The sequence below is a fragment of the Bombina bombina genome, chromosome 11 (assembly GCF_027579735.1).
Source record: "Bombina bombina isolate aBomBom1 chromosome 11, aBomBom1.pri, whole genome shotgun sequence".
In the NCBI taxonomy this organism is placed as follows: domain Eukaryota; kingdom Metazoa; phylum Chordata; class Amphibia; order Anura; family Bombinatoridae; genus Bombina; species Bombina bombina.
The window spans coordinates 54,084,392-54,103,427 of NC_069509.1; the positions used below are offsets into that span (position 1 = coordinate 54,084,392).

Sequence of the window (19,036 nt, forward strand, 5' to 3'; positions counted from 1 at the left end):
GTGTACTCCAAACATTCCTGTATTCCTTACCTCCCCTACTGGGTATCTGCCCATATTACCTACTGAAGTATAACTGTATGTGTACCCCAAACATTCCTGTATTCCTTACCTCCCCTACTGGGTGTCTGCCCATGTTACCTACTGAAGTATAACTATATGTGTACCCCAGACATTCCTGTATTCCTTACCTCCCCTACTGGTTATCTGCCCATATTACCTACTGAAGTATACCTGTATGTGTACCCCAGACATTCCTGTATTCCTTACCTCCCCTACTGGTTATCTGCCCATATTACCTACTGAAGTATAACTGTATGTGTACCCCAAACATTCCTGTATTCCTTACCTCCACTACTGGTTATCTGCCCATATTACCTACTGAAGTATACCTGTATGTGTACCCCAGACATTCCTGTATTCCTTACCTCCCCTACTGGTTATCTGCCCATATTACCTACTGAAGTATACCTGTATGTGTACCCCAGACATTCCTGTATTCCTTACCTCCCCTACTGGTTATCTGCCCATATTACCTACTGAGGTATAACTGTATGTGTACCCCAAACATTCATGTATTCCTTACCTCCCCTACTGGTTATCTGCCCATATTACCTACTGAAGTATAACTGTATTTGTGTATCCCAAACATTCCTGTATTCCTTCCCTTCCCTACTGGTTATCTGCCCATATTACCTACTGAAGTATAACTGTATGTGTACCCCAGACATTCCATGAATTCCTTACCTCCCCTACTGGTTATCTGCCCATATTACCTACTGAAGTATAACTGTATGTGTACCCCAGACATTCCTGTATTCCTTACCTCCCCTACTGGGTATCTGCCCATATTACCTACTGAAGTATAACTGTATGTGTACCCCAGACATTCCTGAATTCCTTACCTCCCCTACTGGTTATCTGCCCATATTACCTACTGAAGTATAACTGTATGTGTACCCCAGACATTCCTGTATTCCTTACACCCTACTGGTTATCTGCCCATATTACCTACTGAAGTATAACTGTATGTGTACCCCGGACATTCCTGTATTCCTTACCCCCTACTGGTTATCTGCCCATATTACCTACTGAAGTATAACTGTATGTGTACCCCAGACATTCCTGTATTCCTTACCTCCCCTACAGGGTGTCTGCCCATATTACCTACTGCAGTATAACTATATGTGTACCCCAGACATTCCTGTATTTCTTACCTCCCTACTGGGTGTTTGCCCATATTACCTACTGAAGTATACCTGTATGTGTACCCCAAACATTCCTGTATTCCTTACCTCCCCTACTGGGTGTCTGCCCATATTACCTACTGAAGTATAACTGTATGTGTACCCCAGACATTCCTGTATTATTTACCCCCCTACTGGTTATCTGCCCATATTACCTACTGAAGTATAACTGTATGTGTACCCCAGACATTCCTGTATTCCTTACCCCCCTACTGGTTATCTGCCCATATTACCCACTGAAGTATACCTGTATGTGTACCCCAAACATTCCTGTATTCCTTACCTCCCCTACTGGTTATTTGCCCATATTACCTACCGAAGTATAACTGTATGTGTACCCCAAAAATTCCTGTATTCCTTACCTCCCCTACTGGGTGTCTGCCCATATTACCTACTGAAGTATACCTGTATGTGTACCCCAGACATTCCTGTATTCCTTACCTCCCCTACTGGGTATCTTCCCATATTACCTACTGAAGTATAACTGTATGTGTACCCCAGACATTCCTGTATTATTTACCCCCCTACTGGTTATCTGCCCATATTACCTACTGAAGTATAACTGTATGTGTACCCCAGACATTCCTGTATTCCTTACCCCCCTACTGGTTATCTGCCCATATTACCTACTGAAGTATACCTGTATGTGTACCCCAAACATTCCTGTATTCCTTACCTCCCCTACTGGTTATTTGCCCATATTACCTACCGAAGTATAACTGTATGTGTACCCCAAAAATTCCTGTATTCCTTACTTCCCCTACTGGGTGTCTGCCCATATTACCTACTGAAGTATACCTGTATGTGTACCCCAGACATTCCTGTATTCCTTACCTCCCCTACTGGGTATCTTCCCATATTACCTACTGAAGTATAACTGTATGTGTACCCCAGACATTCCTGTATTCCTTACCCCCCTACTGGGTATCTGCCCATATTACCTACTGAAGTATAACTGTATGTGTACCCCAGACATTCCTGTATTCCTTACCTCCCCTACTGGTTATCTGCCCATATTACCTACTGAAGTATACCTGTATGTGTACCCCAGACATTCCTGTATTCCTTACCTCCCCTACTGGGTATCTGCCCATATTACCTACTGAAGTATAACTGCATGTGTACCCCAGACATTCCTGTATTCCTTACCCCCTACTGGGTATCTGCCCATATTACCTACTGAAGTATACCTGTATGTGTTCCCCAGACATTCCTGTATCCCTTACCTCCCCTACTGGGTATCTGCCCATATTACCTACTGAAGTATAACTGTATGTGTACCCCAAACATTCCTGTATTCCTTACCTCCCTACTGGGTATCTGCCCATATTACCTACTGAAGTATACCTGTATGTGTTCCCCAGACATTCCTGTATTCCTTACCTCCCCTACTGGGTATCTGCCCATATTACCTACTGAAGTATAACTGTATGTGTACCCCAGACATTCCTGTATTCCTTACCCCCCTACTGGGTGTCTGCCTATATTACCTACTGAAGTATACCTGTATGTGTACCCCAAACATTCCTGTATTCCTTACCTCCCTACTGGATATCTGCCCATATTACCTACTGAAGTATAACTGTATGTGTACCCCAGACATTCCTGTATTCCTTACCCCCCTACTGGTTATCTGCCCATATTACCTACTGAAGTATAACAGTATGTGTAAAAAAACAAAAACTTTGCTGTTAGAATGGTAAGGCTCATGTTGAAGGAAGCAGCTGTCAAAATCTAGATTTATATGTATATTTATGGCATTCCTGAAAGCATAATCAGATATATTTATACCAAAGTATGTAATTTTGTTTTGATTAATAGAATACTGTATTATATATGTGAATTGAACTTGCAAATAAAATCCTTGAGACAGCCCAAATAAATACCTGTAGCGGCACACAGATTTCTTTAATGCAATGTGAGGAGCTCAAGAATGAGATATTTATAACTTCATAAATTTTGCTTTGCTTGGTGTCAGAAAAACTAAATTGGTGTTATATTATCTAGAGCTTAAAGTAAATTAGGCTACCAACACCAAGCTTAGCAGATAATGCAAATATATTATTCATTTTCAGTTATATGTTAAACATATTAGGTACCTTTTTTTACAATCTAGAACAGTGGTGGGCAATTATCGGCCCTCCAGATGTTATGGACTACATCTCCCATAATGCTATTTAAGCCATAATGCTGGCAAAGCATTATGGGAGATGTAGTCCATAACATCTGGAAGGCCGACAGTTGCCCACCCTTGATCTAGAAGGACCTGCCACTACACTCTAATCAGCCTAAGCGCATAGGGTTGTGTCCACTGGGGCAGTAGATGGGGCCATGAATTGTCTTTCCCTCAAAGCTCTATGTATCAGAATGTTTTACTGCATTGCAAGAGATCTGCATGCAAAATATTGTTAAACAAATTATATACTGTTTAGAATGTTGTCTATCTTACTTGCTTTCATGTGACCAATTAGGGACAGATTATATAAACAAGCTCTTGCACATTACTATACAACATGTGGGGGTGTCAGGATTTTGCATTCCATGGAACGCTCTCCAGCTTAACAGGTGGGAGTGGACACACTACGGCTTTTAGCTATAAAATAGGGAAACACTATAATTTATAGGGACATGTTACCCAAATGCTGATTTTGGTAATGTCATTCATAGTAATTCTCTGAGGCAGTGTCACATATGAACACACTGTCACTGACAAGTTGACATGTCACTTATTGAGACACTAATATACCTAGTTTATCATCAGGTATTGGTAGAGTGACAACAGATTCCCCAGCGCTATAAACATAGGCGGTATACAAGATAACATTTATAGGGATCAGATGGGTAGAGGGCCCTGCCGAGAATTGCACTGTTGTAGTCAGCTCTTATGAAGGTGATCTACAAACAGTTGGGCTCTTAGGCTTACATTCTAAGGGGGTTCATGGCGGATAGCAATGGAGGAGAGGAACTGAGATTAGGAAAGGTTAATGTAGGTTGTATGCATCCCTGAACATTAGAGTCTTTGTAGAGCGCTTGAAGCTTTCAAAACTAGGGGAGAGTCTTGTGGAGTGAGGCAGAGAGTTCCACAAGATGGGAGCCAGTCTGGAGAAGTCCTGTAAACGGAAATGTGAGGAGGTAACAAGAGAGGATGAGAGGAGGAGGTTGTGAGCAGAGCAAAGGGGCAGTACCAGGGTTGCCACCCAGCTATTTTACCATCAAAGCCGGTATTTTTTAAGTTCATGTCAATATAGATAATAGAGAATAAACATAATAGTATATGTCCCATGCTGAATCTTCATGTATGAGCATTGGAATATAATTCTAAACAAATAATTATTTAAAATCAGCCCTAGAAGTTTTAGTTTGAGTTATGCTGTGTAATCATTTATGCAAATTTATGCTGATGAACATGACCGGTATTTTGTTCCAAAAAATGTGGCAACCCTAAGCAATACTGAGCTGAAGAAATTTTGAGATAAAATATCTCTCACTTCTTTTGTTTGGCCTAACAGTTGAAACACTCACCACCCATATTAGAAATAACCCAAATATTGAAGGTATGGAATTCGGCCCCATCAACCAAAAGTGTCTTCTATACGCAGATGATATTATGTTCATCCTACGTTCACCTCTCCCCTCCATACCTTCTCTCCTAAAAGAATTTGATGTCTTTAAAAATATATCGAACTTCACCATAAACATGGATAAATCAGTCCTACTCCCAGTTAATCTGCCCGAGGAGGAAGTCACCTATCTGACCCAACACACTGAATTTACTATAGATAAATCCCTACGATACCTGGGCATCAACATCACCCCCTCTACAGCAGATCTCTTCTAACATAACTACCTCCCCCTCCAAAATGAAACTCGTAAACTTCTCAACTCATAGCATAAACAGACCCACCTTTCTTGGCTGGGCAGAGTAAAAATTAGTAAAAACGATCATACTTCCAAAATACTTGTACTTGTCTCCCCCTTGACCTACAAACACACTATTTGGCATCACAACAAAAACTGATAGAAACCTTCCTGTGGTTCCATCAAAGGCCAAGGGTATCCAAGAAAACTCTGTACCTTAATAAAGAGGATGGTGGACTGGGGGTCCCCAACCTAACTAATTACTATAGAGCAGCCCACCTAGCGTGTGTAGTGGCATGGAATAATTCCCTATCTTCCAAACCGTGGGTCCAGCTAGAAGCTTCCCTCCTCACAGCGCCTAACATAGACGAGATGTGCTGGATACCCAGGATACAAAGACCACTTTTGTGCAAGTCTAATTATTACATAGTGTCCACTATTAGGGGCCGAATTATCATTATGCGAGCGGACATGATCCGATTCTGCGGATCATGTTCGCTGCACATCATTTATCTGCTGGTGCAATGCCACCCCCTGCATATTCACGGCCAATCAGCCACTAGCAGGGGGTGTTAATCAACCCGATCGTATTCTGAAGGCTCGCCAGAAACACGGGGCATCAAGCTCCATACAGAGCTTGATAAATATGCACCTTAGAATGTGGGACAAAACTATCAAACTCTACAATAATCTCTCTAGCCCCATCTCTCCCTTAACCCCTCTACTAAACAATCCTTCATTTATACAACCTGAACTTATACATATACCTCACTCAACGGACCGAGAATTGCCATCACCAGAATTGCCATCTCCCGACTATTCAATGATGGACACTTTAGAACCCAAACTGACTTAAAACGTAATTTCGGCCTACTTTTTCACAAATGGTTTGCCTATTTTCAAATTCACTATGCACTCCTAACCACCCCCCATAAACCTGATTTCATGAGACCCCTCACACCATTTGAAATACTATGCACGACTCCAACACTCCACAAATTACACATCTCTATATTTCATAAATTACTTAAAGGTCCCTCCCTGACAAACATGCCTTCATACACAGCCAAATGGGAAAAGGAACTAATTATATCTTTTACACAAAAGCAATGGAACAACATCTTCTTAATGACCAAAAAATCATCTATATCACCAATAATACCGAAACTAAACTACAAAATACTACTTAGATGGCACCTCTCCCCCCAGAGACTCCACAGCATATTCCCAAGCTCTTCCCCCCAGTGCTGAAGACACTGTGGAGAGATCAGCTCACTCCCCCATATTTTCTGGTATTGCCCCCACCTAAAACACTACTGAGACACCATCAACATACATATCAACTCCATTCTAGACACCGCCATATAACTACACCCAGCACTAATTCTCCTAAACGACTTTCCAAAAATACCTTGTCTATACCAAAGGAAATTACTCCAATGCATGATAAATTGCGCCAAACATTTCATTCCTAGATTCTGGAAGAGGCAACAAGTCCATACACCTCAAATGTGGAAGTCGACTTTGTTCTATCACTAGAAAAAATCCACTATAGTTTCCAGGGTAAGTCATACTTTATCCTAGACATCATTTATATGGGAACAGAGAGAAATAAACTAAATAGTCTTTACTTGTACTCAACAGCAGTAGGGCACCCCATCATACATCATACATCACAGATCACTCATATAGTAGTCTGGCTCCCACCCTTTCCTTCTCTTGCCTCCCCCTTTCCCCTCAGCCTTAGACCCAGTTCCTTCCCCCTTGCTTCTTTTTCAATCTTCCCTCTCCCAATCCAAATATTACAACAAGAAGCTACCTAATGTTACCTTTGTTCACGAACCCTTTCTTGAACATTTAAATACAAAAAAAATAATATCTTCCTTTTTTTACCCAGAGGTGTTCATGTTATATTTTCTAGTCAGATATTATTTTTTTTAGCAATATGCTGCAGCACTTGCAAATAGCTTATGGGTGACATATCCCTTTAACCCCTTAAGGACCAGGTCTTTCTATGGGACTTGAATTTATGTGGTTGTTAAGAAGTTAAATTTTAGGGGGGGGGGAACAAAATAAAAAATTAAAGTTCTTTTTTTTCTTTTCTTATGCATAATTAAACATTTGGGGAATGGGAGTTTGAGTTTAATATGCCTTTTAGCTGTAGTCCAGTCCTTCCTTTAAAGAAATAACTGTTTATGGTTTACAGTAACAGAGAGAAAACTTGTTTTTCCTGTAATTGAAATCTGAAAATTCAGAATCCTGACCCTCCTTAATGCTGATCAGTAATTATTTGAATAGTACAGGAGTTTTTTTTTTAATCTTTGTCCTCAATTGGCCACAGCAGCACAAGTAAAATAAACAAAACATGAGAGGCCTTTCAAGTAATAAGTCCCTGGAATGCAAAACAATGCAAATTTTGCTAACAAAGTAAAAGTATACTATATGGAAACAAATGACATTATACAGCTTTCAAAAATGTCTGTATTTGCTGTGTATCACATTTATACAACCAGTGCCAGTCTTAGTGCAACCATGGGCACTGAATGGTAAGTAAACTCTGTGCACGGTCCCTTTATATCCATACAACACACTATAGATAGCACTTAATGATATTTTATTTTGTACTTTATATTTCTCTTTAATTCTATGTTTAGTTCATATACATCTAATGCCAGTTGTGGGTTTCATTAGGAAAAGAACCCACAGAGATGGCAGTGCCACCAATTAGAAGAGGGGCTCACACAGATGACAGTGACACTAATTAGAAGAGGGGCTCACATAGACGGCAGTGACACTAATTAGAAGAGTATGGTGTTGTAGTTAACAATACAGGGGCGCGATCCGATATAGATCGCAGTTTGCGACGCAAGCGAGGGAACCCACGTCGCCCGCAGTTTCAGCTCGCAACTCGAGCCATCCAATATGCCGCGTCGTCAATTGCTAAAGTGGCGCAAGTCTCACAAACCAGCGATGTCCAGAAATCTGCGTAAGTACAGATTTTTGGAGTCGCCAGTGACTTGCGCCACGTTAGAAACTGCCGGCGCCTACAAAACCTGACTAAAGTCTAAATCACCCGCACTGTCTAACACGCCTCCTAAACATAGCCCGACACGTCTAACACGCCTCCCTAACATAGCCCGACACGTCTAACCCTCTATCCGCTATCCCCCCTCACTATCCTAACAATAAAAAAGCTATTAACCCCTAAACCGCCGCTCCCGTACCCCGCCGCAACCTAATAAAGTTATTAACCCCTAAACCGTCGCTCCCGTACCCCTCCGCCAGCTATATTATATCTATAACCCCCTAAAGTGAGCCCCTAACACCGCCGCCATCTATATTAAAATTATTAACCCCAATGTAAGCCCCTTACACTGCCGCCATCTCTATTAAAATGATTAACCCCTAATTTAATCTACCTACCCCGCCGCCAGCTATATTATCTATATTAACCCTAAGTATATTATAGTTAATATAGGTATTACATTATATATATTAACTATATTAACCCTAATTATATTAGGGTTAATATAGTTAATATAGTTACTATAGTATTTATATTAACTATATTAACTCTATCTAACCCTAACACCCCTAACTAAATTTATATTAAATTAATCTAATTCATTTATAAACTAAAATATTCCTATTTAAATCTAAATACTTACCTATAAAATAAACCCTAAGATAGCTACAATATAATTAATAATTACATTGTAGCTATGTTAGGGTTAATATTTATTTTACAGGTAAATTGTTAATTATTTTAACTAGGTATAATAGCTATTAAATAGTTATTAACTATTTAATATCTACCTAGTTAAAATAATTACCCAATTACCTGTAAAATAAATCCTAACCTAAGTTACAAATACACCTACACTATCAATAAATTTAATAAACTACAAACATCTATCTAAAAATACAATTAAATTAACTAAACTAAATTACAAAAAAAAACAAACACTAAATTACAAAAAATAAAAAAAAGATTACAAGATTTTTAAGCTAATTACACCTATTCTAAGCCCCCTAATAAAATAATAAACCCCCAAAATAAAAAAAATTCCCTGCCCTATTCTAAATTAAAAAAATTTCAAAGCTCTTTACCTTACCAGCCCTTAAAAGGGCCTTTTGTGGGGCATGCCCCAAAGAATTCAGCTCTTTTGCATACAAATACAATACCCCCCCCCCATTTACAACCCACCACCCACATACCCCTATTCTAAAACCACCCAAACCCCCCTTAAAAAAGCCTAACACTACCCCCCTGAAGATCTCCCTACCTTGTCTTCACCACACCGGGCCGAACTCCTGATCCGATCCGGGCGATGTCTTCCTCCAAGCGGCAAAGAAGAATTCTTCCTCCGGCGATGTCTTCCTCCAAGCGGCAAAGAAGAATTCTTCCTCCGGCGACGTCTTCCTCCAAGCGGCAGCAAAGTCTTCATTCTTCCGGCGGCATCTTCAATCTTCTTTCTTCGCTCCGCCGCCGCGGAGCATCCATCCCGGACGACGACTGAACGACGAATGAGGTACCTTTAAATGATGTCATCCAAGATGGCGTCCGCCGAATTCCGATTGGCTGATAGGATTCTATCAGCCAATCGGAATTAAGTTAGAAAAATCTGATTGGCTGATTGAATCAGCCAATCAGATTCAAGATCAATCCGATTGGCTGATCCAATCAGACAATCAGATTGAGCTCGCATTCTATTGGCTGATCGGAACAGCCAATAGAATGCGAGCTCAATCTGATTGGCTGATTGGATCAGCCAATCGGATTGAACTTGAATCTGATTGGCTGATTGAATCAGCCAATCAGATTTTTCTAACTTAATTCCAATTGGCTGATAGAATCCTATCAGCCAATCGGAATTCGGCGGACGCCATCTTGGATGACGTCATTTAAAGGTACCTCATTCGTCGTTCAGTCGTCGTCCGGGATGGATGCTCCGCGGCGGCGGAGCGAAGAAAGAAGATTGAAGATGCCGCCGGAAGAATGAAGACTTTGCTGCCGCTTGGAGGAAGACGTCGCCGGAGGAAGAATTCTTCTTTGCCGCTTGGAGGAAGACATCGCCGGAGGAAGAATTCTTCTTTGCCGCTTGGAGGAAGACATCGCCCGGATCGGATCAGGAGTTCGGCCCGGTGTGGTGAAGACAAGGTAGGGAGATCTTCAGGGGGGTAGTGTTAGGCTTTTTTAAGGGGGGTTTGGGGGTAGTGTTAGGCTTTTTTAAGGGGGGTTTGGGTGGTTTTAGAATAGGGGTATGTGGGTGGTGGGTTGTAAATGGGGGGGGGGGGGGAGGTATTGTATTTGTATGCAAAAGAGCTGAATTCTTTGGGGCATGCCCCACAAAAGGCCCTTTTAAGGGCTGGTAAGGTAAAGAGCTTTGAAATTGTTTTAATTTAGAATAGGGCAGGGAATTTTTTTTATTTTGGGGGTTTATTATTTTATTAGGGGGATTAGAATAGGTGTAATTAGCTTAAAAATCTTGTAATCTTTTTTTTATTTTTTGTAATTTAGTGTTTGTTTTTTTTTGTAATTTAGTTTAGTTAATTTAATTGTATTTTTATATAGATGTTTGTAGTTTATTTACTTTATTGATAGTGTAGGTGTATTTGTAACTTAGGTTAGGATTTATTTTACAGGTAATTGGGTAATTATTTTAACTAGGTAGATATTAAATAGTTAATAACTATTTAATAGCTATTATACCTAGTTAAAATAATTAACAATTTACCTGTAAAATAAATATTAACCCTAACATAGCTACAATGTAATTATTAATTATATTGTAGCTATCTTAGGGTTTATTTTATAGGTAAGTATTTAGATTTAAATAGGAATATTTTAGTTTATAAATGAATTAGATTAATTTAATATAAATTTAGTTAGGGGTGTTAGGGTTAGATAGAGTTAATATAGTTAATATAAATACTATAGTAACTATATTAACTATATTAACCCTAATATAATTAGGGTTAATAAAGTTAATATATATAATGTAATACCTATATTAACTATAATATACTTAGGGTTAATATAGATAATATAGCTGGCGGCGGGGTAGGTAGATTAAATTAGGGGTTAATCATTTTAATAGAGATGGCGGCAGTGTAAGGGGCTTACATTAGGGGTTAATAATATTAATATAGCTGGCGGCGGTATAGGGGGATTAGATTAGGGGTTAATAATTTTTATATAGGTGGCGGCGGTGTAAGGGGTCAGATTAGGGGATAGATAAGGTAGATGACAGCGGTGTAAGGGGTTCTAATTAGGGGATAGATAAGGTAGATGGCGGCGGTTTTAGGGGCTCACAGTAGGGGGTTAGTTTATGTAGATGGCGGCGGGGTCCGGGAGCGGCGGTTTAGGGGTTAATAACTTTATTAGGAATTTCGGGGGGGGGGGGATCGCGGTTGACAGGTAAATAGACATTGCGCATGCGTTAGGTGTTAGGTTTATTTTAGAAGATCGCGGTTGACAGGGAGATAGACATTTATTTTAGAAGATCGCGGTTGACAGGGAGATAGACATTGCGCATGCGTTAGGTGTTAGGTTTATTTTAGCAGCCAGTTTAGGGAGTTACGGGGCTCCAATAGTCAGTGTAAGGCTTCTTACGGCTGCTTTTTGTGGCGAGGTGAAAATGGAGTAAGTTTTCTCCATTTTCGCCACGTAAGTCCTTACGCTGCATATTGGATACCAAACTGCGCTGGTTTGGTATACCTGCCTATAGCCCAAAAAACTACGGGCGACGGCAGAAATATACGCGTGTAACTTCTAGGTTACGCCGTATATGTGATACCAAACCCGCGCAAATATTGGCGTCGCCGGCTTTTGCGGGCGACAATTTTTATCGGATGGACCCCCAGGTGTGCAGATTTGAACCATTATTACTCCTTTACAATGATTGGCTACTTTGCACATCATTTGCCCTTTAAAGGGACACTCAGGTCAAATAAAATTTTCATGATTCAGATACAGCATGTAATTTTAAACAACTTTCCAATTTACTTCCATTAAAAAAAGTGCACAGTCTTTTAAATTTTACACTTTTTTGAGTCACCAGCTCCTACTGAGCATGTGCAAGAATTCACAGACTATACGTATATGCATTTGTGATTGGCTGATTGCTATCACATGGTACAGGGGGAATGGAAATATACATAACTTTGAAATTTGTTACAAAACAATCTTCTACTCATTGGAAATTCAGAGTAAATGCTATTGTATTGTCTTGTTATCTTGCATTTGTTGATTATGCAAATCTACTGTGTTTACTGGTCCTTTAAATGCCAATCTCTGGGAATAGACTGGATCTCTGAGGAAGTGCACATGTGGAGCAGGAAACACATCAGATCACTGTCAGAACAATATTGGATTTGATTGTTACTATCTAGAATATTAAAGGGACATGAAACCCAAAATATTTACTTCATGATTAAGATAGATAATACAATTGTAAACAACTTTCCAATTTACTTCTATTATTTAATTTGCTTCCTTCTCTTGTTATCCTTTGATGAAAGGTTTATCTAGGAAAGCTCAGGCGCAACAGAGAACCTAGGTTCTAGCTGCTGATTGGTGGCTGCATATAAATATATTGATTTTGATTGGCTCACCCATGTGTTCAGTTAGAAACCATTCATGCATTGCTGCTCCTTCAACAAATGATACCAAGAGAATGAAACAGATTAGATAATAGAAGTAAATTAGAAAGTTGTTTAAAATTGTTTTCTCTATCGGAATCATTTTTTGGGGGTTTCATGTCCCTTTAACAATAAATATATAGACATTTTAACTGCAACTTATCTTGGTGTCTGCAACTCCTATACTTTGGTTACCTTAAGATAAGATTCACCTCAGCTAAAATGGCGCTACCGGCGTATAGCGGAACCACACAGGCAGGCAATGCCTTTAGTACCTGGAATGATTATTTGGGACTCTCAGCTCTTATTATCAGAGGCTTGAAGGTGTCTGAGCCCCGGGAGGATGACAAGATGCTGCCAGTGTCTCCTACATGGAGCTGTTTCCTCTCTGCCCCCTCGGAGCCCGAGCAGCCTGCTGTGAGCGATGGGAAGCAGGGCTGTGCTTTCTGCAAAAATAACCGGGAATCTGCCGCATTCTACAGCACACACCGCCTGAAAGGACCGGATGGCCGAGTCCAGTGTCCGTTGCTGCGAGAATACACCTGTCCTCAGTGCGGAGCCACTGAGCCAGTGGTGATCGCGCTCATACCGTGCAATACTGCCCCCAGCGGATGCTTATGGCCAATACACGGACTGCCCTATTCCTTGCTGGTAAATGTCGCGGCTAAACTCAGCGGATTCATCATCCTCATTTGAAGAGCTAAGGGGTTAGCAACAGCCATGCTGAGACCGCGGTTCCTCTGGCACATGGGACATTTTACTGAAACTTTGGATCAGTTTTTGAAACGGCATAATCTATCCACCTATAATCCACTGATCAGGATCGGACTGCTACAACGCAATCGCTGCACTCTTTTTTTATTACGCTTTTTACTGCTCCACTGTTTGTATTCAAATTTATGCTTATTACACAATGTATCAAATGAAAACTTAATTTAAGGGACAATGCTCATTTATTTTTTATTTTTTAATACCCTGATCTATAGGGTAATCTGAAGGTGTTAAATATCCACTAATAACTGCAATCACCCAATATAAAACACACGTGTCTCTTTGTTAATCACTGTTTAAGTCTTTTGCATTTCATTGATGTTTATCTGTTAATCACAAATTTAGATTAATCTTGTTTAGAAACTAGCTGCTTGTTGAAGGGCACTTACCTCTACACTAATGCTGATTATAGGTGTGTTTTTTTTTTAACTCACTATGCTTTATGAATTTGCACTCTGTATCTAATTGTATAGCTTGTAGCATATAAATCCATAAATGTTCAGCTGATTAACTACAGTTCAGTTTTGCCTTGTGCGTTTTATTTTTCCCTAAGGTTTTAATAAAAATGAATTGTTTCTAAAAAAAAAAAAAAATAAGATTCACCTACAGAGCCAACTGAGATATTAGTGTCACTCAGGGCCGCCATCAGGGGGTGACAGGGGTGACTCCTGTCAGGGGCCCATGAGGCAAGAACTAGCAAAATGTTTTTTATTTCTTTGTGCAATTTTGGATTGTAACTTCAGTGTGGTAGTAGTTGTAGGGTGGGGCCAGGGGTCCATAAAAACAGCAGCAGTGTATTTATGATTATTTGACAATGCTGTAAAAATTCTATATTTAAAACCATGCAGAAATGTTTCCTCTTTAATACACAATGGTAGGTGCCCTTTTGGCAGATATGCATTTTTTTAATATATATTATTACATTCCAGTTTACTGCCCCTTTATGCAAGGACTTTCCAAATGCAAGGAGGCATTTTATCTAAGATTTTTACATCTGCATAAAATGTTATACTCTCAGACTAAGATTGCTCAGTGTTTAAAATGAGACAGGTTAACTTAAAACTGTACAGTTTACACTACAGCTGACTTAATTTTGAAATACATACCAACAAGCCTAAATCCTGCATTTAACCAGATCTAATGGTATGAGTACCACAGCTTATGGTTCCACCAAGACCATATAGAGTACAGCATTTTCAAAATCCATAAGTACAGCTGACAGATGGGAACATTTGTACACTATATTTGAAGTGGTGCTCTTGGTTGGGGAAAATGGGGGAAAAAACAAACAAACAAATGTCAACCTTTTAAAAGTACTTTTCTTCATCTAGTCATCTACCCAGATCATTAATGTACAATTTTGAATTCACAAAATTATTTTTGTTTACACATTTACAAATATGATTCTTTAAAAAGTGATCTCTTAATTTCTGCATTTTTTTTTATCATGCATGTCACACACTGTTGATTTAGGGGATGCAAGGCGCATAAATGATTCCTCATGTGAGTTTTTCTGTGGGTGTCTGAGTTTATGTCTTTGTGTTTTGGTTTGTGTCTCTATGAGTGTGTATGTATTTTTTTTCTGTGGGTCTCTCTGTGAGGGTGGGTGTTTATGTCTTTGTGTAAATTGCGCCAAACATTTCATTCCTAGATTCTGGAAGAGGCAACAAGTCCATACACCTCAAATGTGGAAGTCGACTTTGTTCTATCACTAGAAAAAATCCACTATAGTTTCCAGGGTAAGTCAGACTTTATCCTAGACATCATTTATATGGGAACAGAGAGAAATAAACTAAATAGGGGCACCCCATCATACATCATACATCACAGATCACTCATATAGTAGTCTGGCTCCCACCCTTTCCTTCTCTTGCCTCCCCCTTTCCCCTCGGCCTTAGACCCAGTTCCTTCCCCCTTGCTTCTTTTTCAATCTTCCCTCTCCCAATCCGAATATTACAACAAGAAGCTACCTAATGTTACCTTTGTTCACGAACCCTTTCTGGAACATTTAAATACAAAAAAAATAATATCTTCCTTTTTTTACCCAGAGGTGTTCATGTTATATTTTCTAGTCAGATATTATTTTTTTTAGCAATATGCTGCAGCACTTGCAAATAGCTTATGGGTGACATATCCCTTTAACCCCAGGTCTTTCTATGGGACTTGAATTTATGTGGTTGTTAAAGGGACAGTTTACTCAATATATTTCTCCCCTTTAATTTGTTCCCAATTATCCACTTTACCTGCTGGAGTGTATTAAATTGTTTACAAGTAGCTCCTTTTCCCTTATATTGGCATTTGAAATAGTTGATTTAGCAAGTGGTATCCCCACCTATTCTGAAAGTTTGTGGCCGCAGGTCCAAGCTATAGATAAGCTTTGTAAACACAGCCAGCAGAAGAAATTACACTCCTAGTGGGATATAGCAGAGATAAGGTAATAAAATGTTGATTTTCCATTGTTCTCTCCAAGTACTGGTGATTGTTTTATGGACAGATATAAGATAAAGAAGCAGGTATATGTACACAATGTGATACAATAATGAGATCTGATTATACCTACAAGCTCAACCCATTTTATTAGGTTGTGGCTTCAAAACACAAAATCAGAGCTTTAATATACACAAATAAACCTTAAAAAGCTAATTTTCATAATTTTTTTACTCTGCAGTTGGTAAAAAAGCAATTGTAAACACATTAAGGGAAAAACAATTTTACAGTATACTGTCCCTTTAAGAAGTTAAATTCTAGGGGGGGGGGAACTAAATAAAAAATTAAAGTTCTTTTTTTTCTTTTCTTATGTATAATTAAACATTTGGGGAATGGGAGTTTGAGTTTAATATGCCTTTTAGCTGTAGTCCAATCCTTCCTTTAAAGAAATAACTGTTTATGGTTTACAGTAACAGAGAGAAAACTTGTTTTTCCTGTAATTGAAATCTGAAAATTCAGAATCCTGACCCTCCTTAATGCTGATCAGTAATTATTTGAATAGTACAGGAGGGTTTTTTTAATCTTTGTCCTCAATTGGCCACAGCAGCACAAGTAAAATAAACAAAACATGAGAGGCCTTTCAAGTAATAAGTCCCTGGACTGCAAAACAATGCAAATTTTGCTAACAAAGTAAAAGTATACTATATGGAAACAAATGACATTATACAGCTTTCAAAAATGTCTGTATTTGCTGTGTATCACATTTATACAACCAGTGCCAGTCTTAGTGCTGCCATGGGCACTGAATGGTAAGTAAACTCAGGTAAGTAAACCTAGGTTCTAGCTGCTGATTGGTGACTGCATATAAATATATTGATTTTGATTGGCTCACCCATCTGTTCAGTTAGAAACCATTTGTGCATAGCTGCTCCTTCAACAAATGATACCAAGAGAATGAAACATATTAGATAATAGAAGTAAATTAGAAAGTTGTTTAAAATTGTTTTCTCTATCGGAATCAATTTTTGGGGGTTTCATGTACCTTTAACAATAAATATATAGACATTTTAACTGCAACTTATCTTGGTGTCTGCAACTCCTATACTTTGGTTAGCTTAAGATAAGATTCACCTACAGAGCCAACTGAGATATTAGTGCCACTTATTAAGAGAGGGACTCGCTGAGGTGGTAGTGGTACTCATTAAGGGAAGGGCTCATTCAAATGACGGTGTCACCCAAGGGCCCAAAGGTCACAATGAGGTGATACTCATTATGAGATGGCAATGACATATTTAGTTTATGTCCTGCTCTAAAACATCAGATGCCCACCAACCACCAGCACCATCCATTTAACTATTAGTCTCATAGCCAGACATCATGGTGCATGGAGGGGTCATCCTCCTTCACTATAAAACCTGGGGTCATTGAGTGGGAAGTCATTGTGCCATAGAGTTACCCACAAAGTTTGCTGACACTTTGCTCTGGGCACACACCTAGAGCAAGATTTATCAAGCTCAACATGAATTTGCCTTATAATTCCCCTATTCATTCTCCTCAGAGCGCCTTTCGTAATCCCTTTATCACCCATTCCCCAGTTTTGCATAACCAACACAGTTATATTAATATACTTTTTACCTCTGTGATTACCTTATATGTAAGCCTTTGCAGCCGGCCTCCTTATCTCAGTGCTATTTATAGACTTGCATTTTAGCTAATTAGGGCTGACTCATGAATAACTCCACCTATGCGACTACTAGCATTTTACTGTCAATCTCTACTGTTTTTGGCACTTTTTAGATTGATAAAGAAGATCATTTTATTGCGTGTGCATTTTAAGGCGCAAAAAAAGGAGGACATGAATGGTAAATCAAAGCCTTAGTTTGCCTAGGCAAAAACACACCCCTGGGAGAGGGTCTCATTAATGCGGTATTGTCAGATCATCCAATACAATAGGGCCTCACACAGCTAGCAGTGCATTTTCTAAGGGACTTCTAGGGACATAAAACCCAAAAAGTTTATTTTGTGATTCAGATAGAGCATGCAATTTTAAACAACTTTCTAATTTAATTCTATTACCTAATTTGCTTCCTTCTATAGGCATCCTTTATTGAAAATCATACCTAGGTAGGCTCAGGAGCAGCAATGTACTACTGGGAGCTAGCTGCTTATTGGTGGCTGCACTGATGCCTGTTGTCATTGGCTCAACTGATGTTTTCAGCTAGCTGCCCAAAGTGCATTGCTGCTCCTTCAACAAAGGATACCTAGAGAATGAAGTAAATTTGATAATAGAAGTAAATTGGAAAGTTGTTTAAAATTGTATGTTATTTTTGAATTGTGAAAGTATAGGGTTGTGTTTCATGTCCCTTTAAGGATGGTAGTAGTGTGTGTTACCCACTGGGCGCTCAGACGGCAGAGAGGGGTCACTTAGAGATGGTTGTGCCATTCATAAGAAATGAGAATTAAACACTCAACATATTTATTGGCTTTACTGCTAATGTCACTCACTGCAAATCACGCACTCTGAGGTCGTGTCACATATACGTAATGTTAATGACAGTTTGGTGTATCAAGTGACTAATATATCGGATTTACTGCTAATATTGCAATAAAGTTTCTATATAAAATATAAGCAGCTCACCGCGGACAGACAGTCAGTAACTATAAACTAGGAAGTGCGCGCAGTGCCCTATGGGTGTTGTAGTGCAAGACGATAGGGGCGGTACTGCAGCTCCCATAGTACAGTGCGAGAAGTAAACAGGAGAAGCCATAGAGGTACAGACTGCAGGTAAGTGCAGAGATTTAACCCCTCTGTTGCCGGATAAACCTGCTCTCTCTATTATAAGGGGACATGTATGTCATGAGTAGGTGAGGGGAGGTGTCTATACTGATCTTGAGAAATGTTTTTATACTATAAGGAGTCAGGCGACGGCTGCAGCCGGGTATAGACTACACCAGGTAAATGTTTAAGAGACGTGAAAAGATTTGGGGTAAGGTATCCAGTTCCCCTATTGCGTACAATCAGTATAGCGTGAGGCCTAAAACGTGATTCTGTTTCTCTTGTCTATTTCTTTACTACAAGTTACAACTGTCAC

General features: G+C 39.4%; 1 protein-coding gene across 2 annotated transcripts in view; it reads left to right on the forward strand.

Annotated features, from left to right (window-relative positions):
• Positions 1-18,602: 18,602 nt before the first annotated feature.
• CDIP1 (cell death inducing p53 target 1) overlaps positions 18,603-19,036 on the forward strand; it is a 41,624-nt gene continuing 41,190 nt past the window's right edge. Inside the window, exon 1 of one of the 2 annotated variants that reach the window (XM_053694730.1) lies at positions 18,603-18,729. The gene's annotated coding sequence lies outside the window, so the exon portion shown is untranslated. Of the gene's footprint in view, positions 18,730-18,771; positions 18,900-19,036 lie in introns of those variants that run through there. The other variant, XM_053694731.1, reaches the window with a different exon arrangement.